Source organism: Periophthalmus magnuspinnatus, chromosome 17 (genome assembly GCF_009829125.3).
Source record: "Periophthalmus magnuspinnatus isolate fPerMag1 chromosome 17, fPerMag1.2.pri, whole genome shotgun sequence".
Classification (NCBI taxonomy): Eukaryota; Metazoa; Chordata; class Actinopteri; order Gobiiformes; family Gobiidae; genus Periophthalmus; species Periophthalmus magnuspinnatus.
The window spans coordinates 11787844-11812442 of NC_047142.1; the positions used below are offsets into that span (position 1 = coordinate 11787844).

The window sequence follows — 24599 nt, forward strand, 5'->3', positions numbered from 1 at the left end:
GCCCGTTATCACTAAGTTTGGAAGTTCAATGTCATTGTGTTCTTTGGCAAGACACATCACCCAACTTGGCTGTAAAAACTGTGAGATTGGTGATGGTCAGAGTGCGAGACAAATGTGCAGGTCTGCTGCAGCCTGGACAATGATTAGTGCATCACATGGGTGTAGTACATACTAAGACACTGCTGACCAACATGTTCAATAACTTTTTGTTCTGACCAAAACACACACACATATGCACAAACACGCATCTGCGCACATACACACACACACACACACACACACCTACACCCCCCCCCCACACACACATAAGCTCAGTTTTTGTATTTTGAGAGTTAAAGGTGTACTTTGTGTCTAGTGGAGGGACCACCACCTGGTTTTCCCTATTGAGATGTTTATGCTTTGCCACAAATGTTACACTGTATGACATTACTTGGAGATGTTATATTTCTGATCTGTGGAAGTGCAAGTCCACTCAGTGAGAAGTTTCAAGACGTTTTAGCAATAATGCAATTTAATGAACCGCTAGATTGATATTTTAATGCTGCAGCTTTCTGTGGAGCATTTCAGGCAATGCAATACCATCTCCAAGTTACAAGCAAGTGGCAGATTCCTCACCAAAAAAGTTACATAGTGCACCTTTAAAGTCCTCTTTCACCGAACTTGTTCTGATAAAGTTCAGACTTACATCAGCCTCATCAATAGCAGACAAGCTCCCTGGGGCCTATCCGTTAGCATCATGCTGCTAAGAGCCGAGCTAAAGAGGCATCTCATGGGCTTTGCCATGTGCCAGGTAACACATGAGAGGCTGCAGTGTGCAGGGACAGTCTGCTCAGACCCATAGGGCACACACATGACTGTAGCTGCTGCAATACTGCCCTCTATAGGCTGTCAGCTGCACTTCCGTGATATTGCATTCACGAAAACAAACATATTCATTTTTATGCCACGTTATAAAAATATCTGTGACAAATTATACCATTGTATTTTTTTCCTAATAATAATTTGAATCTGCCCATTTGATGTACTAGATTCAGTAAAGAAAAAACAGTTGCATCCTTTATGTTTTTATTGGAAATTTGAAATGTCCAAATTATTACCTATGAAGAAGAAATATATAGGCTTTGGCAGAGGTTTTGGCAGATATTATGACAGAAGAGTTTTTGAATTTACAATTTTAAGTATAAAAAGCATAGGTTTGCTATGAGAGACCACTTTAATGTGTATTTGTGTATGTGTATAACCACTGTACTTGGGTAAAAGCTTTAACAGAGGTTATTTACAGAGAATATAATGCAAATGAAGGTAGACAGTTGAGGAGCTGAGCGGGTCCAGGGAGCGGGATCACTGTGGATAAGTGGACGACCCAAGGATAGACCTTCAATTTAAAGGAACAGTACGCAGCCAGCACTCTTTTGCCTTATCCTATAGTGGACACAAGTTTTTCTCATCCTCAGTAAAGGGACAGAGGCTGCACTAGCACTGATTCATGATTGGCTGCAGGTGCTGGGGTTTACATAGTGATGATTCAGATCAGACAGAGTCCTTTTAGATTTAAACCAACTGGATTTCAGCTTTGAAACTGGCAAACCAAATGAAACCAAAACACCATTATGTCCAATGTTTTTGCATTTAAAAATAAATCAGCATTAAAATTATTATCAGTAAAAGCTATATTTGAACGCATTTACTTTGTATCCAAACACTTACATACTCTCTTTTTTAGGAAGCCAAAGCAACTGTTACTGTGTGGTCAAAACTTTACAAAATATTCCATACGCACAAACACATCACAATTCGTCTTACTCCCAGCTTTGCCGACATGCCCCCCTGCCCCAGCTCTAACGTGCCTTCCCTCGTCCCAGCGCCGACATACACCTCCCACTCCCTCCCTTCTACTGACAGCTGCGCATCAACATAATCAATGTCATCACCAAATTATACTCATTACTGCACTATGGCCATCCCTGTATCCCTGCATATAGCACCCACATAGAGCGCCTGTTCTCGTCCGATGGAGAAAATCACCTCTTCATTTAAATGCAAATTGACACCCACTCCTCCCAGATCCCGCTGTGCGTTTGTGGTTGTCCAAGATGTCCAAACCATATGCAATGTTATGTTTTTATAATACGATTTGATTCAATTATTACATACAGTCAGAAAGAAAAATTTAATAAAATAGACCTACTATATCTGTTAAGTCAACACTTTGATATATATTCGTGTATATGGTTTACACTGGGGTTTTGGCAGATATTGGCAGAGAATAGTTTTTGGAAATACTACTTTATATATATATATATATATTTAAAAAAAAAAAGTAGGTTTGCATGCTACGAGAGACCACTTTAATGCATTAATTTTTTCCTTTGGGATTTTCATCTGAAAGCTTTGACATAACGGCTATGACAATGATTCTCACTATTCTTAAACCAACGTTGTCAAACATATCGCGAATCAGATATTAAATCTTGTATCGAAACTAGATACTCTTTTGAACAAATATCAATACTCAAAAGTCAAATTCACAGGACAGAAATGAATCTTTCCTGAATATCTTTAGAATGATCTTGAGCTGTATCAGAACAAGTATAAGACACATAGACTAGTGTACACCCATGGACCACTATGGACCGATTTGATTACATTTTTTAAAAATTGTTGTTAATTATGCAGAAATCAGTCACGACAGGTCAGAATTTTATGATTGAAATAAATAAATAAATGACAGTTTGTGAAGAAAAATGGAAAATTAAAGGGCAAAAATACAGGAAACAGCGGTGAAAAGTTCTAAAACAGAATCTTGATCCAAAATGCAGAGACTATTTACGTACAAGGAAGTCATTTTTCTCATAGTTTAAACCTTCATTCCACAAAACAAAGGCATTGGCATTTACTGTATGTTATTAGTATAATTAGTATAATCTATTGTACATTTTAGAAATCTTGGCTCTTGTTTACATTATTGTTGCGGTTGTGCAGTTACCTCTGTGTATGTCATATGTGCTGCCTGTGTCCAACCAGGAAGTTAAATGATAAACTTTACCTAAATTTAAAAAAAAAACAAGCAAATAGTAGGCAACATTTTTAATACAATTTTAAATATAATGATGTTAAGATGAGATGTGTAGTCTACTCTAATCTGCAATATGCACTTTAAACTAGAGATGCAAATATCCAGTTTAATCCATAAAATGAACCTCAAATTTGCAGCAGTCAAGTAAAGTGCTAAAGATGTTATATCGACCTTCTCCACTAGAGGGACGCGTAAAAAAGACAAAACGTAATTTGCAATTGCTGAACCAAGAATGCGGGAATCTGATGAAAACTAGAGACCAGTTGCTGAAACAATTTCTAAAAACAAGTCTAATCATAAACAGACAGAGATTTGCTCATATGCAAAATAAAGCAAGTCTAAGGCCAAAGCTAACTTCTTTATAAATGTAATAGAAAATGCAAAAGGAAATGGTGAAATGATTTGGCAACATCTAAACAAACTGCTTGACTGTCAATCAAACAAAAATAACAAGACAATGGAGCTACATGTGAACAACTCCATTATTAAAGAACCTATTTCTTTTTATTTAAATCAGGTGCTAAAACAGATATGGTTAATTAGCGGCCTATAAGCATACTTCCTGTTATATCTAAAATAGCTGAGAAGTGGGTGGTCAAACCTTTTGAAATAATCCGGTGTGTTTACTTTTATGTTGTATCATGTCTGTTCATTAACATGCACTGTCCCAATCAAATAAATGAATACATACATACATACATACATACATACATACATACATACATACATACACACACACACACACACACACACACACACACACACACACACACACACACACACATACATACATACATACATACATACATACATACATACACATACACACATACATACACATACATACATACATACATACATACATACATACATACATACATACATATATAAATATGGCAAGTTTGTGGAGTCAATCCCAATCAGATAATGATAAGGTTCAGCAGAGAATCTTCCATACAGTACATACGGGGTACTGTATTAGAGAGGACTTTGCTGAATCAGCCTAAACGGTTCCACTGAGGAGGTCAGTGGAACCAGTGGATTCAGGCCGCTATCTGGTGGAGAAAAGAAAGTACTGCACAAGATCATAACCTGACCATATTAGATTGTTTTTTCTAATCGTTCCCTTATTTATTCAGTTAGGAAAAAATGTAAGTGATTTAAGATCAGATTTGTCAGCACAGGGTGACATAAATCACCCAACTCTGAATTACACCAGTTAATGCAGAAAACAGAAACACTGACTGGATTGAGTTGTCACGTTCAAATTTTGAAAATATATTTCATATCTGTCATAAAAAGTGGAAACAGAAGAAGTTCTCAAGCCTGCATGATAAGACAAAGGCAAAATTAATGAGCCTAATGCTGATACAGGCAATGAAAAGCACAAATATCTTTTTTTATGTATGGAAATATATTTGTATTATTGTAGATGTATTTATTTCTAGAATTATTTTTGTTTTATATTCATTTATTTCCACATGTATGTGTTTTATTTATTCTTAATACGTGAGTAGGACTGTGCTGCGGGTCAACAGCAGAAAAGCTCTGAGTTCGGACTCTATTTGGGGTCAGGTGTCCAAAAACGTGACGGCTTCCTGCATGTTTTAAAAAGGCAACTACTCCTATTCCAAAGTTAAAATATCCCACATGCCAACGGAAATTCAGGGAGCTGGGACTGAACTCTGCCTTCTACTCTGGGGTTCAGGGCCCAAGTGGTGACGATGGGAGCACATATCTCACATATCACATATCGCCCCCAAGAATGTGTGCTGGGTCCCCCTCCTGTATTGATAATCTCCAGTGGCATGTAAGTCTGTAGAGGAATGATCAGCTGTTACCATGGTGACACAACGCACACATTAGCAAACACAGTCGGGTGTAGGTTTTTAGATTGTCTTGACTCAAGAAAAAATATTAAAATGGATGCATAACTACCCTATTCAGCCCTTAACGACCCTGCTATTGTTCTCATTGTTGTGGGTCTGAGGATGGAGTTGTAGATGGGGGAGAGATTATGTCTCAGGCCCCAATTTCTGTTTAAGGAAGGATTTTCTTTCCTAACAAAAATAACTACTTTAACTCCTCTCCCAAACCATTTCTTTTCTCTGGCTAAGATCTGAACTTCACTATCTTCAAAGGAGTGGTTAGTGGCTTTGAGATGGAGATGCACGGCGGACAAAGACTACATTACTTTGTTTATGGCTCTGGGTTTTGTTCTTTGGGTGATCCAGTTTTTGCCTTAAAGTGTTTGTGGGTTTGAAAAAGACAGGAATCTCATACTGTCTGAAGATTCTCTGACGTTTTTCAGACACACCCGCGGTGTAAGGGATGGTAACACCTCTCCTTCTAGGTTCAGATTTCCTGTTGTCCTGGTTTTTTTTAGCTCTCTTAGATCTATTGAAGGCCCATTTTGGATATCCATTTGGATATCTCTGCTTGTGGATATCCAAAATGGGCCTTCAATAGATCTAAGAGAGCTAAAAAAAACAGGACAACAGGGAATCTGAACCTAGAAGGAGAGGTGTTACCATCCCCGGTCTCTCAAAAATAACTTGAATTTGGAAATAATATTATAAGCTAAACTAATCTTTTGAAAAGGACTTTTTTAACAGAACAAATGAGCTCATCTGTTGCAGTTCAAATCAGTCAAATCTTTATGGTCAGACTGTGTTAAAGCAGACCTATTCAGACCATGTTATAGTTGTTTCTTTCTAGTTTACCCTCTCGAAGTTGTATCTGGAGTGATTTGTGTATATTTCAGTAATCTTTAAATCGCTTATTTTCAAACTACCATAACCTGTTTTCACCTCCACTGGCATACGCCCACTGCTCTGCACTTATGTTGCTCTCCAATTGTATTTTTTTAAATTTTCATATTATTAAAATTAAAAAAAACAGAATGGAAACAAAACAGTGAGTTGTTATATGTTTACTTGGTAAACTCCTGCAGTTGGCTTGTACTGTGCAGCTGTGTTGTTCTCATAATCTTACAAAATGACACATAAGGAGGAAGGGGGGCTGTGACTTTCCTGAAGTCCAAGATCATCTCCACTGTCTTCTGGGCGTTGAGCTCCAGGTTGTTGCTGCTGCACCAGGACACCAGCCGGTCCACCTCCCTCCTGTAGGCAGACTCATCGCCGTCCGAGATGAGTCCGATGAGGGTGGTGTCATCCGCAAACTTAACCAGTTTGACGGAGTCGTGGCTGGAGGTGCAGCAGTTGGTGTACAGGGAGAAGAGCAGGGGAGAAAGTACACAGCCCTGTGGGGATCCTGTGCTGATAGTCCGAGTGTCCGAGACATTCTTCCCCAGCCGCACGCGCTGTCTCCTGTCTGTTAGGAAGTCAGTGATCCACCTGCAGGTGGAGTCAGGCACGTTGAGCTGAGCGAGCTTGTCCTGGAGCAGAGCAGGGAGGATGGTGTTGAATGCAGAGCTGAAGTACACAAACAGGATCCTGGCGTAGGTTCCCGGGGAGTCCAGATGCTGGAGGATGAAGTGAAAGGCCAGGTTAATGGCGTCGTCCACAGACCGATTGGCTCTGTAGGCAAACTGCAGAGGGTCCAGGAGGGGGGAGGTGAGGGACTTGAGGTGGTGCAGGACTAGGCGCTCAAATGACTTCATGACTACAGATGTCAGCGCCACAGGTCTGTAGTCATTAAGTCCAGTGATCCTGGGCTTCTTCAGAATCAGAATCAGAATCAGAAGACTTTTATTGCCATAGTCTGTGAACACAGTTCACAAACTAGGAACTTGCTTCGGTGAAAAAGTGCAACATAAACACACTGAATAAATACAAATACAAATAAGGGCATGCACAAAGTTAAAAAGATATGCTTAAAAAAAAAAAAAAAAAAAAATCAAGTGAAATACTTAAAGGGAGAAAAATATATACAACAGCAGCATCAGAACAACAGTGCAAAGTGGCTTATTAAAGTGACCGGTGTTATAAAGTGTCCAGTTTAGTGCAGATATTATAAAGTGTTCATGAGACAAACGGCAGAGGGGAAGAAACTGTTCTTATGGCGAGAGGTTCTGGTCCCAATGGACCGTGGCCTCCTGCCAGAGGGAAGTGGCTCAAATAGTCCATGTCCAGGGTGAGAAGTGTCAGCTGCTATATGACCTGCTCGCCCCCGAGTCCTGGAGACGTACAGGTCCTGTATAGATGGAAGGGGGTGTGAAACTTCAAACCTCGCATAAAAGCTGTTTAACTTTTCTGCTAGTTGTTTGTTGTCCACGGCGGGAGGGGCTTTGGGCCTGTAGTTGGTGATTTGCCTAAGCCCTCTCCAGACAGAAGCAGAGTCGTTGGTGGAGAATTGCTGCTCCAGACGTGTATTGTACTTTGCTTTAGCCTTTTCCACCTCTTTGCTAAACGCATACTTGTCTGTAGCCATCACGATCTTCTGCCCTGAAAGCCATCTCCTTTTCCCTCCTCAAATGTCTAAGTCTGGGTGTGAACCAGGGTTTATCGTTGTTAAAAGTCACCCTGGTGCATGATGGAATGATGCTGTCCTCACAGAACTGAATGTATGATGTCACAGTGTCTGTGTACTCATCCAAACTGTCTGTGGCAGCCTCCCAGTCTGTAGTGTCCAAACACATGCGAAGCTCCTCCACAGCCTCACTGGTCCACTTCTTAGATGTCCTCACAGCAGGTTTGGAGAGTTTCAGCCGTTGTTTGTAAGCAGGGATGAGGTGAACGTGACGTGATCAGAGAACCCTAGAGCAGCGCGGGGCACGGCTCTGTAGGCTCCACTGACTGTTGTGTAACAGTGATCCAGCATCTTCTGCTCTCTCGTCGGGCAATTAATAAACTGTTTATATTTGGGCAGTTCCTGGCTCAGATTTCCCTTATTAAAATCCCCCAGGATGATCAGTAAAGAGTCCAGGAAGGTTCGCTCCACATCCAGAATCTGCTCCGCGAGCACGCACTGGGCCTCGTGCGTGTCCGCGCACGGAGGGATGTAAACAGCGGCCAGAATAAATGAAGTGAACTCACGTAGAGAATAGAAAGGCCTACAGTTAATGTCACTGTTGTTGCCATGTGGGAAAAAGGTTAAGAAAATATTGTATCACAAATGCCTTGTATTTGCAACTTCATTATTATTATGAACTATTTCATGTTTTTCTCTTAATAGGAGAGCAGTTTGCAACAAACTAAAGAGTTTCATGCTCTTGGCATAATAGAAATGTTCCCCTCGCAAAAGGATTCATGTTCCAAAAAGAGACATGTAAGTCTTCACTTTCTCACAATTGGGCTAAATCTGTTGTTTTTTAGGAACACTTATATGACATGGAAAGCAACTCTGGATTCCTTCAGTGGTGTCTAAAAACTGTGCAGTGCCAGTTAAGAACGGTGTCTACAGCTCGCAGCAAGCAGCCACGCAAAGGTGGCCCAGTGTCTCCTGGACTGCCTGCTTCTGCTGCGCAGCATTCAGGAGATGAATGCCTGGAAACAGTGACACTTTTCACTCAGCTGACAAAGAACTGGCCTCAAAGATGAGATAAACCTTCAGTCATCGGCAACAGCTCCACAATGATCCACAACAGTCTTCGGATAATCTGCAGCTGTTTCCTCGCTTTATGGAGACAAAAGACTGGTAAATATGAAATGTGAATTCATTCTTTCCTATGCTGCCACAAGATGTGTGAATACTAAAGGGGGGTAATAATTATTGCTGGTTCTCCATTAATAGATTTTACAAGACTTTTCTTTGATGTTTGAAGATGAGGTTTCTGCAAGATTCCATGAAAAATGGACCATGAACTTTAAAGAAATCAAAGAAGCACAGACCCTAAAAGAGACATCTCTTCTTCAAAAATGTCCAAAGGCTGTCCTCCGTGAAGCTACTAGCCCCACAGAGGAGCCAGGTAAATACAAACAACTTGTGTATAATTTATTTCCTCACAAGGGATAACAGTTAGCATTGATTCACTGTATTTGTAGTGACAGGTAATGATTTGTTTTAGAGTGGGACAGTGATATGTCCTCGCTGATGCTTCTGCTGTATTTTTACCGCAAGCTGCTGGAAAAAAGTGGGCAAAGAAAATCAGTGTTGAGGAAGCTACAGAACATCTGGTGAAATATCACAAGGTTTGTTTAAAAAAACCTTGCACCTTTTTATAAGCAGGTGTCTCATAAATGATTGTTATATTTTGTGTTTATTTCAGTCCTTCCAAAGTCTTGAGGATCACAGCCATATGAAATCCACAGCCATATGTCCTTGACCAGGGATCATCAAAAACCCAAGTTTCATTGTTTTTAACAAAAAGCTTCCCTGCCAGTCAGGCACAAATTTGGAGGTGTTTCCCATACTGTTTTCAATGTAATTTTGTCATTAGCTTGAGGTATGATGACTCCCGGTCCAACAAGATGTTTAGATGTCACCTTTGCGCTCTGTTATTTAGCGCTGCTTTGCTTTTCTTCTGGCATCTCAAATGTATCCATGGAATGTGCCCCGGGAAATATCTAAGGTAGGTAGGCTGTGGCTTAATGTTCAGTTTTTTTTTTGTTTGGTTTTTTTGTTTTTTGTTTTTTAAATGCATGTTCAAAAGTACAAATGTATTTTAATGGAAGTAGATACAAATGTTTTATTTTAGTATTTGCTAAATAAAATGTCTTATTTTGGCAGATAATGTCTCTTTTCTATAATTTTATATGGATAAAATCAATATTATAATAAACCCCCAAATCTTAACTCCCCAAAAGGGTAAAAAATGGCCCAAAAACAACTCCAAAAAAAGAGTACTTGAATTCCAGTTTTGGAGTAGAATCTGTAGACTTACATATACACTTTAAGAGGTGGGAGTTTATGGCAAAGTGGAAAATTTGCAGTGCATGTTATAGTTGTTTCCTTCTCATTTACCCTCTTGAAGCTGGAGTGATTTGCATATATTTGAGTAATCTTTAAATCGCTTCTCTGCTCCCATTGGGCAGAAGTCAGCAAACTCTTTTCTTTTATTACGTTGTTTTAGATGAATATTGTGATTTCATATTATTAAAATAAAGGCAGAATGAAAACAAAACAGTGAGTTGTAATATGTCTACTTGGTAAACTCCTGCAGTTGGCTTGTACTGTGCAGCTGTGTTGTTCTCATAATCTTACAAAATGACACATAACAATGTCAAAGTCTGACAAAGTAGTTTCAAGCACAACATGCAAATAAGGAAAACCTGTTCTGTACACATTCTGAGAGACACCAATACTTAAGAGGCTCTGTTACAGAGTAACCGCAGGGGCTGAAACAAGAATATGTTTTTTCAGTGACAAAAACATAAAAAACCTGCTTCTTGCTTTCGTGTACATGTTGTTCCTTTGGTTCTAATATTCCACTGTATGGCATAAACTGTATCTATCTCCATGGAGAATGTTCAGAAGTATGGTTTTAAAGAAGACCTATAGTACTTGTGTCTGCTCTATAGTTATAATCTATCTAAATATGCAACATACAACATAAACATCATCACAACAATGAGTCGTGAGGCCGTCGTCCCTACTATGGATAACTGCAGATCAAGCTAAAGAGCAGCTGAATTTTTGTATTTGTACCAAAATGACTACACAATGCTGCTGAATCCTATGTGTATCATTGATTAAGAAGGTAACACTGGAGGACAAAGCTGAAGCTCTGGAAAAAGTTGTGGGTGTGGACTCTATTTGAGGTCAGGTATCTAAACTGACCTCAAATAGAGTAATAAATATTAAAATGGATGCATATTTTCAGCAGCCTGTGATCAGTGCAAGAGCTCATAGTCCTGTTTAAGAGTTTGATTTTCCACAAATGGATGACAGTGACTAACTGGAAAAGCTGTCACCTAATGCTAACTAGCTTGTGACTGTGATGAGGGCAGAGGGACTTGACTTTCCAAATTAAAGTTCTGAAACATATTAAAACATGTGAAAACAACACACCGGTCTCTCAAAAATAACTTTAATTTGGAAATAATATTGGAAAACAAAAACAAACCTTTTTGAGAAGCACAAAGCTCATCTGTTGTAGTTCAGACCAAATCAAATCTTTATGTTAGCAAATGTTTATTCATTTTTGGCCAAATACAAAAAACACCCATAACAGGTCCAAGACAAAAAGTAACAGAAAATAAGATTTACGCCTGTACATACCACATTAAACTTAGACAAACTTTGATAACAATATGACTTAACCACTCATGGCCTATTGTTTATATGACAACAAGGCAGCTTTAAGATCAGACAGTTTGGTTCCAGAGATTAAGAGTTTTCTATTTTGTAGTACGCATGTACACTGTGGACAACTCTAAATAAGCAATATCAAAGGTCCAATATGGTCCCAAAAACCTGCATAAAACTCAGGGGGTATCCCATTGAGGCCAGAAGATTTACTTCTGCACATAACTAAAACAACATCTTTAAGCTCACTCAAAGTAATAGGGTGGTTAAGTTTATGTAGTTCGTCCTCAGCCAGCTTAGCTAAATGTGTGCCCTCAAGAAAGTTATTACACGTTTATTCATCATGTAGCAGCTCAGAGGTGTATAATTTGGAATAACATGAGGAAAAAACAGCATTAACACCTGATGGCTCCACTAAAATCTGTCCGTCAGAATCCCTAACAGAGGAAATGTCCGAGAAGTGCTAATCCGCTCTGAGCCGAAGATCAAGTAGATGACTTGGTCTGGCTCCATTAACATAGCAATGCTGTCTAGTTTAATGAATTCAGCACAGTGTTTAAGAATAGTGTTAATCTCTTTTTTGATTAAATCATGTTGAAGAGCCATGAGCCATGTCATCATCATAACATTGTTGCATTAGCTTGTCAAAGACTTTAACTTTACTCTGTAACACATGCAGTCTGGACATTCTGTATTTCTTTACATAGGAAGCATAGCGAGTTGCATTGTTGTGAATAAAACCTTTAACCGCATCCTATAAAATTCTAGGGTCATCCACAGAGCCTTTATTAAAGCTAACTGTCATTACAAAGAAAAGTACTATTAAAGCACCAACGAAGAGCACATGGAAGGCATGATGTTAATGAGGCACAAGTGATGAAAGCCTTGAGAAAATGGATTGTGAGTAACTTTGGAAATGTTTTGAAAGCAACAAATAATCAATTCTAGAGAATGATTTGTGTCTAGTCGACCTGTGTGTATAATCCCTTGTGCCAGGATTCAGCATGATCCACAGATCCACCAAACCAGTCTCATTAGCCCAGCGCTTAAATGCTTCTGAAGCACGTTTTTGATCCAGACTTTGAGACCTTCCACAGCCTCCCTCAGGTTCAACAAACAAATATTATCCTGCCTCAAACGGCTTTCAAGATCCACAACTTTGGCCGCCAACTCCACATTGAATTTAACTCATCCACTCTCAACGGCATCACGTCGTTCTCCAGCGCCAAGATGCATACCTCCTCCTCAGCAACTTCCATTTATGTCAGAAGAAACAGCAATCTCATCAATATGCTTAATAATGTTGTCAATTTTGTCATCTAGTGACAATTCCAACTTCGCAATAGAATGACTGATGGCAGTCTGAGTACACGTTGCTTCTGGGCCAATCGTGTTGGAAATGTGCTTTAGTAAGGCCTCAGTGGAGATGGCGGGGATTGTTCTTCTTGAACAAAATCTTCACTCACAAGACCATTCAGCCAGCATTTGTTTTGTACCTTTGTTCCTGGCGTGGACGTTGATGAGGACGTCTTTGCAGATCTGGCTGCTAAAGACATGGGATTCATCATTGCTGCAAGTAGGCCTAATGTACATCAGTATGATTTATTAAAGTATGTTCTAGGAGATATGTCTATGCTTTTTAAAAGGAGTTTTTGATTTTAGTGCTTCCCTTGGAGCCAGTGAATTTGTCTACCTACACAGACCTAAATGCATTTTGTGACGCCCCAAACCTGTCTGACAACATGACAGTTGGTAAGTAAGACAGGAAAAGTAGTATTAATGTATGTGTGCATTCATGGCATATCATGTCTGACAAACTTGAGCATTTTAGAAGATGAGAATGATCTAAAAACTGTCCATCTCAAGCAGCCTAAGCAGTGAGGCTTTTTTATGAGTGAAATTATATACTGTTCATCCTACAGATCAAGCAAAAAAATGTGTTTTTGCAATTATTGTGGTAGACGGCCTTCATGATGCTTTAAAGATGCACTATGCAACTTTTCTGGTGATATGTTAAACAGTCTTAATCTTAAATTATTTCCACTGACACAATATACATTTTACATCAATAAAACACTTGTAGTATACACTTGTATATTATATAGATGTTAGATAAGTAAGTTTGTGACTGTGGAATTGTTTAGACAAAGTTACATGATTTCCATTGAGCAGACAGTGGAATTCACACCAGAAATATGTTTAAATATTTACAGATTCTATTTCTTTCCTTTTTTTTTTTCTTTTTTTTTTTTTTTTCATTTCAGAATGTGGAAAAAAATCTGAGATGTAGTCCTGAGAGCAGAAATGTAACTAAAGAAGACATAGAAACTAGAACTTTGAAGATACAACTTGACACATTATGGTGAATCAGAATCAGAATCAGAAGACTTTTATTGCCATAGTCTGTGAACACAGTTCACAAACTAGGAACTTGCTTCGGTGAAAAAGTGCAACATAAACACACTGAATAAATACAAATACAAATAAGGGCATGCACAAAGTTAAAAAGATATGCTTAAAAAATCAAATGAAATACTTAAAGGGAGAAAATATATACAACAGCAGCATCAGAACAACAGTGCAAAGTGGCTTATTAAAGTGGCCAGTGTTATAAAGTGTCCAGTTTAGTGCAGATATTATAAAGTGTTCATGAGACAAACGGCAGAGGGGAAGAAACTGTTCTTATGGCGAGAGGTTCTGGTCCCAATGGACCGTAGCCTCCTGCCAGAGGGAAGTGGCTCAAATACTCCATGTCCAGGGTGAGAAGTGTCAGCTGCTATACGGCCTGCTCGCCCCCGAGTTCTGGAGACGTACAGGTCCTGTATAGATGGAAGGCTGCAGCCAATCACCTTCTCAGCAGAGCGCACAATGCGCTGCAGTCTCTGTCTGTCCCTGGCAGTGGCCCCAGCGAACCACACAGTGATGGAGGAGGTGAGGATGGACTCAATGATGGCCGTGTCGTGGTCGTGGTCGGCTCCCACTTGAGATCCTGGGTGATGCAGGTGCCCAGGAAGCGGAAAGAGTCCACAGTGGTGATGGGGGAGTTCGTCAGGGTGAGGGGAGGCAGGGGGGCTGTGACTTTCCTGAAGTCCAAGATCATCTCCACTGTCTTCTGGGCGTTGAGCTCCAGGTTGTTGCTGCTGCACCAGGACACCAGCCGGTCCACCTCCCTCCTGTAGGCAGACTCATCGCCGTCCGAGATGAGTCCGATGAGGGTGGTGTCATCCTCAAACTTAACCAGTTTGACGGAGTCGTGGCTGGAGGTGCAGCAGTTGATGTACAGGGAGAAGAGCAGGGGAGAAAGTACACAGCCCTGTGGAGATCCTGTGCTGATAGTCCGAGTGTCCGAGACATTCTTCCCCAGCCGCACGCGCTGTCTCCTGTCCGTTAGGAAGTCAGTGATCCACCTGCAGGTGGAGTCAGGCACGTTGAGCTGAGCGAGCTTGTCCTGGAGCAGAGCAGGGAGGATGGTGTTGAATGCAGAGCTGAAGTCCACAAACAGGATCCTGGCGTAGGTTCCCGGGGAGTCCAGATGCTGGAGGATGAAGTGAAGGGCCAGGTTAATGGCGTGGGTTAATGGCGTCCGAGGTGGGTTTGGAGGTAATGTCCATGATGGTGAGGGAGGAGGGGTAGGGGTGTGAAACTTCAAACCTCGCATAAAAGCTGTTTAACTTTTCTGCTAGTTGTTTGTTGTCCACGGCGGGAGGGGCTTTGGGCCTGTAGTTGGTGATTTGCCTAAGCCCTCTCCAGACAGAAGCAGAGTCGTTGGTGGAGAATTGCTGCTCCAGACGTGTATTGTACTTTGCTTTAGCCTTTTCCACCTCTTTGCTAAACGCATACTTGTCTGTAGCCATCACGATCTTCTGCCCTGAAAGCCATCTCCTTTTCCCTCCTCAGATGTCTCAGTCTGGGTGTGAACCAGGGTTTATCGTTGTTAAAAGTCACCCTGGTGCATGATGGAATGATGCTGTCCTCACAGAACTGAATGTATGATGTCACAGTGTCTGTGTACTCATCCAAACTGTCTGTGGCAGCCTCCCAGTCTGTAGTGTCCAAACACATGCGAAGCTCCTCCACAGCCTCACTGGTCCACTTCTTAGATGTCCTCACAGCAGGTTTGGAGAGTTTCAGCCGTTGTTTGTAAGCAGGGATGAGGTGAACGTGACGTGATCAGAGAACCCTAGAGCAGCGCGGGGCACGGCTCTGTAGGCTCCACTGACTGTTGTGTAACAGTGATGCAGCATCTTCTGCTCTCTCGTCGGGCAATTAATAAACTGTTTATATTTGGGCAGTTCCTGGCTCAGATTTCCCTTATTAAAATCCCCCAGGATGATCAGTAAAGAGTCCGGGAAGGTTCGCTCCACATCCAGAATCTGCTCCGCGAGCACGCGCTGGGCCTCGTGCGTGTCCGCGCACGGAGGGATGTAAACAGTGGCCAGAATAAATGAAGTGAACTCACGTGGAGAATAGAAAGGCCTACAGTTAATGTCACTGTTGTTGCCATGTGGGAAAAAGGTTAAGAAAATATTGTATCACAAATGTCTTGTATTTGCAACTTCATTATTATTATGAACTATTTCATGTTTTTCTCTTAATAGGAGAGCAGTTTGCAACAAACTAAAGAGTTTCATGCTCTTGGCATAATAGAAATGTTCCCCTCGCAAAAGGATTCATGTTCCAAAAAGAGACATGTAAGTCTTCACTTTCTCACAATTGGGCTAAATCTGTTGTTTTTTAGGAACACTTATATGACATGGAAAGCAACTCTGGATTCCTTCAGTGGTGTCTAAAAACTGTGCAGTGCCAGTTAAGAACGGTGTCTACAGCTCGCAGCAAGCAGCCACGCAAAGGTGGCCCAGTGTCTCCTGGACTGCCTGCTTCTGCTGCGCAGCATTCAGGAGATGAATGCCTGGAAACAGTGACACTTTTCACTCAGCTGACAAAGAACTGGCCTCAAAGATGAGATAAACCTTCAGTCATCGGCAACAGCTCCACAATGATCCACAACAGTCTTCGGATAATCTGCAGCTGTTTCCTCGCTTTATGGAGACAAAAGACTGGTAAATATGAAATGTGAATTCATTCTTTCCTATGCTGCCACAAGATGTGTGAATACTAAAGGGGGGTAATAATTATTGCTGGTTCTCCATTAATAGATTTTACAAGACTTTTCTTTGATGTTTGAAGATGAGGTTTCTGCAAGATTCCATGAAAAATGGACCATGAACTTTAAAGAAATCAAAGAAGCACAGACCCTAAAAGAGACATCTCTTCTTCAAAAATGTCCAAAGGCTGTCCTCCGTGAAGCTACTAGCCCCACAGAGGAGCCAGGTAAATACAAACAACTTGTGTATAATTTATTTCCTCACAAGGGATAACAGTTAGCATTGATTCACTGTATTTGTAGTGACAGGTAATGATTTGTTTTAGAGTGGGACAGTGATATGTCCTCGCTGATGCTTCTGCTGTATTTTTACCGCAAGCTGCTGGAAAAAAGTGGGCAAAGAAAATCAGTGTTGAGGAAGCTACAGAACATCTGGTGAAATATCACAAGGTTTGTTTAAAAAAACCTTGCACCTTTTTATAAGCAGGTGTCTCATAAATGATTGTTATATTTTGTGTTTATTTCAGTCCTTCCAAAGTCTTGAGGATCACAGCCATATGAAATCTACAGCCATATGTCCTCGACCAGGGATCATCAAAAACCCAAGTTTCATTGTTTTTAACAAAAAGCTTCCCTGCCAGTCAGGCACAAATTTGGAGGTGTTTCCCATACTGTTTTCAATGTAATTTTGTCATTAGCTTGAGGTATGATGACTCCCGGTCCAACAAGATGTTTAGATGTCACCTTTGTGCTCTGTTATTTAGCGCTGCTTTGCTTTTCTTCTGGCATCTCAAATGTATCCATGGAATGTGCCCCGGGAAATATCTAAGGTAGGTAGGCTGTGGCTTAATGTTCAGGTTTTTTTTTGTTTGGTTTTTTTGTTTTTTGTTTTTTAAATGCATGTTCAAAAGTACAAATGTATTTTAATGGAAGTAGATACAAATGTTTTATTTTAGTATTTGCTAAATAAAATGTTATTTTTTTATCAGATAATGTCTCTTTTCTATAATTTTATATGGATAAAATCAATATTATAATAAACCCTCAAATCTTAACTCCCCAAAAGGGTAAAAAATGGCCCAAAAACAACTCCAAAAAAAGAGTACTTGAATTACAGTTTTGGAGTAGAATCTGCAGACTTACATATACACTTTAAGAGGTGGGAGTTTATGGCAAAGTGGAAAATTTGCAGTGCATGTTATAGTTGTTTCCTTCTCATTTACCCTCTCGAAGCTGGAGTGATTTGCATATATTTGAGTAATCTTTAAATCGCTTCTCTGCTCCCATTGGGCAGAAGTCAGCAAACTCTTTTCTTTTATTACGTTGTTTTAGATGAATATTTCATATTATTAAAATAAAGGCAGAATGAAAACAAAACAGTGAGTTGTAATATGTCTACTTGGTAAACTCCTGCAGTTGGCTTGTACTGTGCAGCTGTGTTGTTCTCATAATCTTACAAAATGACACATAACAATGTCAAAGTCTGACAAAGTAGTTTCAAGCACAACATGCAAATAAGGAAAAGCTGTTCTGTACACATTCTGAAAGGCACAGATATTGTAACAGGGACAGAGTGACGCTCAAACTGCCAAACCCGATTTCTGAAACAAGACACTCTGAGTTGATCCTGTCTGAGTGGGATAACTCTGAGTTCGTCCATCCTGCTTTGTGAAACAGGGTTGATTCCAACGCAGTAATTATGAGTTGGTCAACTGTAACATTTGTTGATATAGCGCTTTTCCACCTTCAAGGCACTCAAAGCGCTTTACATCAAGAAATCACTCACCCATTCACACACATAGGAGATGAAGTGTCTTGCCCAAGGACACAGTCAAAGTATTCTGGATGAAATGCCTGATGGCTGTGGTAATGGGAGGGAATTCTGTGAACAAGTCAAACAGGTGATTATGAAACAGAAAAAAATGCGCCGCCAGGCTCAGATCAAGAGTCTTAAGAGGGAGGCCAGGACGGACCATCTCATAACGAGTGACACGGCGCATCTCCACTGCACGGCTCTTCGGCTCTCCTCCTCAGGTGAGTCTTAAATACACGTCATTAGTGTCGGGCAAAAGATCGATTAAATTGATAAATTGAATTCAAATGAGTTCAAATAATTTTCTTTGGAAGGAAATAGGATTTTATTTCTTCAGTTACACATTTAACACTCTTGACGATGATGATGATGATGATGATGATTAGTATGGCAACAATTCAAGTCTTGATTCTACTGAGTCAAAGAGTCATAATTTCAGTATTTTTTCAATTTGGTTGGGCCTCAGAAGAGCAAAAACTTGTGCTACTTTTTCTGTACATTTTATATCCATTCGACGTGTGTTGTGTCTCACTTGTTCAGGTGGACTTTACAATTTTGCACACAGTTTTTGCAGTTTCAGGAGGATGGGAGAGCATCTGACACAGTCTGACTGCGCTGTACATTGACATCACACTTTTTTGGACACTTAAAGATGTTTAATATTACACGAAAACAGAAATAAAATTTAAAAAAGGAAGGTGAGTGAGGCTTTAGAGGGAGGGCGAGGTGTTTGTGGAAGGAACTGAGTGAGTGAGAGAGGGGCCAGGTGTATGTGGGAGGGGCCAGGTGTATGTGGGGGGGGGCAAGTCAATGTGGGAGGGGCCAGGTGCATGTGGGAGGGGCCATGTGAATGTGGGAGGGGCCAGGTGTATGTGGGAGGGGCCTGGTGAATATGAGAGGGGCCATGTGTATGTGGGAGGGGCCATGTGATTGTGGAAGGGGCGAGGTGATTGTGGGAGGGGCCAGGTGTATGTGGGAGGGGCTAAGTGAATGCAGGAGGGGCCAGGAGATTGTGGGCGGGGCAAGTTAATGTTGGAGGGATCAAGTGAATGTGGGAGGGGCCAGGTGATTGTGGGAGGGGCCAGATGATGAAGAGAGAGGCCAGGTTTTTATTTTTTTTATTTTTATTATTACTTAACTACCAAGCTACAGATTTTAGACAGACCATAAGCAAAAACTGTTCATATTGCTACCTTTTCTTAAAGCGCAGTTATTGAGCTTATGTCTGCTCTATAGTTATAAACACCTGTGGATCATTATGTTAGAATTTGTACATTTTAAACTGCAATATTCATCTAAAACGACTTAATAAAAGAAACTAGTTAACCTCATCATAAATGTCATCACAAGAGAGAGGTGCATGTTGTCAGCCTCTCCTGTGGATAGCTGCAGATCACACTAGTGAGCAGCGGATTTTATGACAACGTGACGCTGCCGAATCCTAGCAGTATCATCAATTAAGAAAATAAAACTGGAGAACGAAATTAGCACAGAGCGTGTACTGGTGGCAGTGAAAACGGGTTGATTGGCAAAATGGCGTCTTGAAAATAAGTAGTTAAAGGTTGCTCAAACATGCACGAACCACTCCAGATACAGATACTTTGAGAGCGTAAATGAGAAAGAAACAACTATAACATGGTTGAAATATGTATTTTGCAGAATAGGTCTGCTTTACAAGAGTGCAAGTTTTCAGAGAGCTCCCATAATCCTTTATACCTGTTGTGTTAAACAGACATGGGGGCAAGTCAAATATCTAGTTACAGTGTGTTGTGTGTATGGACCTTGTCACTAATGTAAATGATCGAGGAAAACATGGGCTTAATGTTTAGAGAGTTCTTATGACATTTTTTTGTTTGTTTTTAGTTTCTCAGGGACCAAACGCACTGAGGGCGCACTGCTCCCTGCTGGTTTAACATGCTCCTGTTGGTGCTCATCGCGGCTGGCCTCTGTTCCACCGAAGGTACAAGCTAAGAATGAAAAGCACTTTGGTATTGTTGTGTGAGCTCTGTGAGTACTGACTGTGAGTATCAGGCGTATGTGAGTATCGATTGTGTGTGTATTAGATGTGTGTGTGTGTGTGTGTGTGAGTATCAGTTGTGTGTGTGAGTATCAGTTGTGTGTGTGAGTATCAGTTGTGTGTGTGAGTATCAGTTGTGTGTGTGTGTGAGTATCAGTTGTGTGTGTGAGTATCAGTTGTGTGTGTGAGTATCAGTTGTGTGTGTGTGTGAGTATCAGTTGTGTGTGTGAGTATCAGTTGTGTGTGTGAGTATCAGTTGTGTGTGTGAGTATCAGTTGTGTGTGTGAGTATCAGTTGTGTGTGTGTGTGAGTATCAGTTGTGTGTGTGAGTATCAGTTGTGTGTGTGAGTATCAGTTGTGTGTGTGAGTATCAGTTGTGTGTGTGTGTGAGTATCAGTTGTGTGTGTGAGTATCAGTTGTGTGTGTGTGAGTATCAGTTGTGTGTGTGAGTATCAGTTGTGTGTGTGAGTATCAGTTGTGTGTGTGAGTATCAGTTGTGTGTGTGAGTATCAGTTGTGTGTGTGTGTGAGTATCAGTTGTGTGTGTGAGTATCAGTTGTGTGTGTGAGTATCAGTTGTGTGTGTGTGTGAGTATCAGTTGTGTGTGTGAGTATCAGTTGTGTGTGTGTGTGTGTGTGTGAGCATCAGTTGTGTGTGTGAGTATCAGTTGTGTGTGTGTGAGTATCAGTTGTGTGTGTGAGTATCAGTTGTGTGTGTGAGTATCAGTTGTGTGTGAGAGTATCAGTTGTGTGTGAGAGTATCAGTTGTGTGTGTGAGTATCAGTTGTGGGGGTGTGTGTGTGTGTGTGTGAGTATCAGTTGTGTGTGTGAGTATCAGTTGTGGGGGTGTGGGTGTGTGTGTGTGAGTATCAGTTGTGTGTGAGAGTATCAGTTGTGTGTGAGAGTATCAGTTATGTGTGTGAGAGTATCAGTTGTGTGTGAGAGTATCAGTTATGTGTGTGAGAGTATCAGTTGTGTGTGTGAGTATCAGTTGTGTGTGTGTGAGTATCAGTTGTGTGTGAGAGTATCAGTTGTGTGTGAGAGTATCAGTTATGTGTGTGAGAGTATCAGTTGTGTGTGAGAGTATCAGTTGTGTGTGAGAGTATCAGTTATGTGTGTGAGAGTATCAGTTGTGTGTGTGAGTATCAGTTGTGTGTGTGTGAGTATCAGTTGTGTGTGTGTGTGAGTATCAGTTGTGTGTGTGAGTATCAGTTGTGTGTGTGAGTATCAGTTGTGTGTGTGTGTGTGAGCATCAGTTGTGTGTGTGAGTATCAGTTGTGTGTGTGTGAGTATCAGTTGTGTGTGTGAGTATCAGTTGTGTGTGTGAGTATCAGTTGTGTGTGAGAGTATCAGTTGTGTGTGAGAGTATCAGTTGTGTGTGTGAGTATCAGTTGTGTGTGTGTGTGAGTATCAGTTGTGTGTGTGTGTGAGTATCAGTTGTGTGTGTGAGTATCAGTTGTGTGTGTGAGTATCAGTTGTGTGTGTGAGTATCAGTTGTGTGTGTGTGTGAGTATCAGTTGTGTGTGTGAGTATCAGTTGTGTGTGTGAGTATCAGTTGTGTGTGTGTGTGAGTATCAGTTGTGTGTGTGAGTATCAGTTGTGTGTGTGAGTATCAGTTGTGTGTGTGAGTATCAGTTGTGTGTGTGAGTATCAGTTGTGTGTGAGAGTATCAGTTGTGTGTGTGAGTATCAGTTGTGGGTGTGTGTGTGTGTGTGTGTGAGTATCAGTTGTGTGTGTGAGTATCAGTTGTGGGGGTGTGGGTGTGTGTGTGTGAGTATCAGTTGTGTGTGAGAGTATCAGTTGTGTGTGAGAGTATCAGTTATGTGTGTGAGAGTATCAGTTGTGTGTGAGAGTATCAGTTATGTGTGTGAGAGTATCAGTTGTGTGTGTGAGTATCAGTTGTGTGTGTGTGAGTATCAGTTGTGTGTGAGAGTATCAGTTGTGTGTGAGAGTATCAGTTATGTGTGTGAGAGTATCAGTTGTGTGTGAGAGTATCAGTTGTGTGTGAGAGTATCAGTTGTGTGTGAGAGTATCAGTTATGTGTGTGAGAGTATCAGTTGTGTGTGTGAGTATCAGTTGTGTGTGTGTGAGTATCAGTTGTGTGTGAGAGTATCAGTTGTGTGTGAGAGTATCAGTTATGTGTGTGAGAGTATCAGTTGTGTGTGTGAGTATCAGTTGTGGGTGTGTGTGTGTGTGTGTGAGTATCAGTTGTGGGTGTGTGTGTGTGTGTGTGTGTGAGTATCAGTTGTGTGTGTGGGGTGTGGGTGTGTGTGTGTGTGTGTGTGTGAGTATCAGTTGTGTGTGTGGGGTGTGGGTGTGTGTGTGTGTGTGAGTATCAGTTGTGTGTAGTATGTGTGTGTATCGATTGTGACTATGATCTGTGTGAGTGAGTATCGGTATCGGAGAATCGGCCATGTCTGCTGACTGACTGACAATGCTTCTGTTGCAGGGGCTACCTATCAAACCAGGTTGAACGTGGATTCGTGTCCCTGGAATATTTATGGAAAAAACTATACTTTGATTTATGTGAGTATTACACAAGGAGAACCTAATTCAATTCTATTTATTTTTTTAAAGCCCATAATCACAACAGCAGTTGCCTTTTAGGCAATAAAAGTTTAATAATTGATTTAACAAACAGAAAGTTAGAAAATCAATAATGAAACAGACATTGGTAAAAAAAAAACAAAAAAAACAAAACAAGAAAACAAGCAAATGGATAACTGTCCCAGAACATCCCCTGTCCTTAGACCCTCCTTCTCACCAAGAAAAAACTAGAAAAACAAAAACCAAGTTGGGAAAAAGAGAAAACTCGGGGAGGACCACAATGAAGGAGGCTTATCCATGGTAGGGCAGGGGTCATCCTAGCCTGGAGAGGAAAGGGAGGGTCCGGCTCCACAGAACAGGATCAGGGCACAGGAAGGGCATCTATGGTCCAGTCATGACTGGACAGTCATAGCAGTGAACAAACTCCAGGTGAACTGAAGAGTGAATGTTGTTGACAGGGAAAGTAGGGGAAACACAGGATAGTGCTCAGGTTACCATACTTCCGACAGCATAGCTGCTTCTAAGGCAGTGTAACAAAAATTATTGATTATATTTCTGCTCCTAACTTGTCTGGCCATAAGCTAATTCAAAGAGGAACGTTTTAAGCCTGTTTCAAATGAGACTTCAACAAGAAGCTAATGAAGAGCCCGGCTGTTGCATTTTGAACTAGTTGAAAGCTTTTTGTAGAGTTATTAGGACACACAGCTTGTAGGGAATTACAGTAATCAAGCCTTGATCTAACAAATGTGTGAATACGTTTTTCAGCATCATTTTTAGAAAAGATTGTTCTGATTTTGGCGATATTACACAGGTAGAAGAAGGCTGTTCTACAGGCTTGGTTTATGTGTGCTGTGAGTGAGGGCTCTTGGTCAAATAAGACTCTAAGGTTCAGTCGAGCTGGAGGCTACACTGACACTGTCCAGAGTGACTCTCTGGTCAGATAGAAAGTCTCACAGGCCTTTGGGGCCTAGAACAATGACCTCTGTTTATTTGGGTTAAGAAGCAGATAATTAAGTGTCATCCAGGTTTTTGTGTCCTTCACACAGGCACTAAGTCTGTCTACTCCATCAGTCTGATCTGGTTTCATTGATAAGTTCAGCTGTGTGTCATCAGCAGAGCAGTGGAAATGAATGCCATGTTTTCTGATAATATTACACATAAGTGTGAACAAGATTGGGCAAAGTACAGAACCCTGTGGCACACTGTAGGCATCTTTAGAACTTGGCAAGGACCTCTGATTTACATTAATAATCTGGTACCTATCAGATAAATAGAATTTAAACCAGCTGAGGTTTGATGGAGTCAAACACTGCACTGAAGTTCAACAGAACCAGGACTTAGACCAGTCAGCAGATAATAATAAATCATTTGTGACTTTAAGAAGTGCAGTTTCTGTGCTGTGGTGAGCTCTGAATTTTGATTGAAAAGCTTCTAATAAATGATTAGCCTGTAGGTGGTGACAAAGCTGCTACTACGACTGTAGTTGGGTAATAGATCAGGATCAAGATTATTTTTTTCAGAAGTGGTTTAATCACTGCATATATTTTGAGGATAGGCTGAAGTTAGCTCTGCTCGTCGACAGCAGTGAACCTACTGTCACTGATGGATTTATGTGGGACACCGCTTTTTATTTATCTCTAATGGTTGTGATTTAAAAAAAAAAAAAAACTTAAAAAATTTAAGAAAGTCGTTGCAGCTGAGCAAAGCAGGGACTGAGGGACCTGAGGGAGGATATAAAGTAGGACTACGATATGATTTATGAGAATTACACAAGAACTGAAAATATAACAAATCACTGCTCAATAATGTAAAGCAATACATTAAAAAATGTAAAATAAATGTATGTAATGAAGAGGAGAGGAGGATGAAAAGGAGAGGAGGATGAAGAGGAGAGTA

At 40.7% G+C, this 24599-nt stretch overlaps 1 protein-coding gene across 1 annotated transcript in view; it reads right to left on the bottom strand.

The window, feature by feature from the left end:
- Nucleotides 1–359: 359 nt before the first annotated feature.
- rps15 (ribosomal protein S15) overlaps nt 360–24599 on the bottom strand; it is a 151032-nt gene continuing 126792 nt past the window's right edge. The window contains exon 5 of the mRNA XM_033982938.2: nt 360–369. The gene's annotated coding sequence lies outside the window, so the exon portion shown is untranslated. The remainder of the gene's footprint in view (nt 370–24599) is intronic.